Source organism: Thermobia domestica, chromosome 6, assembly GCF_964235325.1.
Source record: "Thermobia domestica chromosome 6, izTheDome1.hap1.1, whole genome shotgun sequence".
NCBI classification, from domain to species: Eukaryota; Metazoa; Arthropoda; class Insecta; order Zygentoma; family Lepismatidae; genus Thermobia; species Thermobia domestica.
In genome coordinates, this window is record NC_137459.1 from 267,298,060 (window position 1) to 267,301,259 (window position 3,200).

Consider the following 3,200-nt stretch of genomic DNA (forward strand, 5'->3'; position numbering starts at 1 on the left):
GAACAGGTCTATATCTTCATCGGTCCACTTTGGCCCGGCACCTGGCTTTTGTCGTAGCTTCCTCCTATTAGCATCAATAACCTTCTCCACATTTCTTTCCTGAGGGTGCTCCATTCTCGTGTGTGTTCCTCTACCATGAGTAGTCTCAAATCTTCTGGGACAGTATCTACACTGAAATTCGCCCACCTCCTTCCTTTCACCAGGACACTTAGGGATATGACAAGTTATGATATCTATCAAATCTTTTTTTGCATTGCTTACACTCAAACAAGAAACTGTTCCTATGTTTACATACCATATGCTTAACTACACCTCTAACATTCCAAAATAATTCGTTAGGATGTCCAGGACAACCTAATTTATCTTCACTAATTGGAAATTCCAATACAATTGTATTATCCATTGTCAAAGATTAAAAAAGACAAACAAATATAGATAATAAAACCAATATTAATAGTAACCAACATCTAGATTGGAGCTCGTTAATTAAAAGTTAGGTGCTGTAGTAATTTGTATTAGCCGTGAACAATCAGACAAAATTTAAAAAATAACAGAAAAACAGCTAAAATAATGTTTGAAGATATTTCTGTATAGCTAATAACAGCTTAATCTCTTAAGAAACACCAAAAGAAATTCAAATCTCAACTATTAATCTTTAAGATACTAATTCATCTCTTAAAATCTTGTTTTAAGGACGAGAAAGATGTTAAGGAAACGTCAGTGAGAGATAGTCCTTTAAGATACACCGTAATTTTTACAGTAAAAATTACCAAAAAAGGCAACTACTTCTAGACAGGATGTCATAAATTACCATTAATAATCATAGAGACAAGTAAATTTAAGGCAATAAATCCTTTGGACAAAAGAGTTTGAACAATATCTACTGTTACAATTTAAGTTGACAAAATAGAATAAAGAGTATAAGTGGTAGATACCTTGTTTTATTGTGCTAATGATAACAGTAAGAGAAATGCAAATATCTACTTTTAATTTTTGAAAAACATCAAGTCAAGATTTTAAATCTGTTACAATATAAAAATTTTAACTTTAAGAATTAAGAAAGATAAATATAACTCTCTGGTAAGTAATTTTATTGTGCTTATTTTAATGTTAAAAGCGATGTCAAATTTTAAATTTGAAAATCTTAACGAGATGTAATGTTTAATGTAAAATAAAACTTTTAGCTTGGAAAAAATAACAATATGGAAAAAATCCTTAGAGAGTAAAATTTAAGTTTCCTTTTATGGTTAATAGTTGATTAAATTTCCTGACCAACAGGAAAACGCAGTACTGTTTGAATCAGTCGGTTATTATTATACATATACAAATTACAACTTAGAACATACATTGCAAATTTTAATTAAATACAGATTCAAAACCAAGTTTGGTAAATAAATTAGCTGATTGCTATGTAAATTGCACCAAATTATTGTAATAATTAATAAAAAATATTTTATACTAATAAAAACAATCAACTAGCAAAGTTTTAAAGTCTGACTTATGTCAGATTAATACTTGATTATAGCTTAAAACAGCGTTAGGCAAAGTTTATATTCTAAGTTGGTTCTAACCATCAACTTGTAAAGAATTGTAGTCTGATTAGTATCAGACTACTACGTTGTTATTTTTACACCGAATCTTCAGAAGTACAAAATTTCACCCTCATTAAACAAATCATTTTAGATAGCTATACAGTGATTAAATTTAAAACAATTTTCTGAGAAGAAGTATCACAACAGTTTCACAGTCACTAGCAAACAACAGCGCAGCGAAATGTAACGAAATGCAACCGCAAATTTTGTCTCGCTGCTAACCCATATTTAAGTTTTAACTATTAATAATTTAACTAGTAATAATAAAACTATACTGATACCGAAATTAGGTAAAGATCCGCATGATGTAGCTAGCTAGAGGCTATCACAATTGCTTCGTTAATATGTCGTGTCTTCACTGGTATTATTGATAGTAGGTTAAATAACGTGATACCAATTCATACTGCGCAAAAAGGATTTAGGATTGGGAACTCTACTTAGACAAATTGTTTTATATTAGATGATATTGTCAAAAAACGGAAGAAAAGTACCCCTTTGTATGGATGTGTGGTTGACATTACTAAAGCTTTTGATATGGCATCCCAAAACTTGATAATTGACTGTTTACTAGGTAGAGGTATTCCCTTGATGTATTGCAGTACGATTAAAAGTTTGTATAGTAATAACTTTACAAACTTTGTTAAAACAGAGGTAAGCCTACCAGTGAGAAAGGGACGACCCACTCAGTCCGTTGTTCTTTAATATTATTATGGATAAGATTGTACGTCGGGTTTTTAGTACTAAGTGGGGTTATAAGCATGAAAATATAACACTGCCTCTTTTAGCCTATGCAGATGATGATGTCTTGTTGGCTAATTCTAAACAGGACCTCCAGAAGCTTATAAAATATTGTGTAGAGGTATTGAATATGATGGGAATGAGTACGTCATATAATAAGTGTTACACTATTAATTTGTATCCTTCTGGGAGATCGTTTGTGTCGGAGGATCTGAAATTAGAAATAAATGGAGAAATTTTAAAGGATATGAAAATTTGTGAACCATTTAGGTACTTGGGGTGTAACTATACTCTTAATAAGGGAATAGAAAATTCATATCACGTATCGGAGTTGGAACAAGTTTCTGTTAGATTATCGAAGTTACCGTTGAAACCACGTCAAAAAATATCACTTGCTCAAACATATGTGCTACCATTTTTTATATATATATATATTTGGATAGCAAGTTTTGTAAGTAGTAGCTTTTTGGAAGAAATAAACACAATGACAAGGAAGTATTTAAAAAACTGGCTTCATCTACATCCATCTATGGTCAAAGACTTTTCCCCAATTTAACTGGTATAATTGGTCTAGCTCAACTTAAGTTTATTTTTTCGTTGAAGAGAAATATGAAAGATCGTGTGTTGGTAAATTTTTGTAAGGGTAAATACTTGGAAGAGATTGAGTTAAAACTCACTCAGAAATTGAAGGTGAAAGAGAATTGTAGCTTAAAAGAATTAATTGAATTAAAGGACTAATATTTTGAAAGTTGGGCTAGCAAAGAGAGTGTGGGGAAAGGTATCCGCCTGTTTAGGAAGGATCCTGTATGTAGTAGATTTTTGTTTGTTGATGATCTGTTTCCTGATAACAGGTGTATTGATATAATTAAA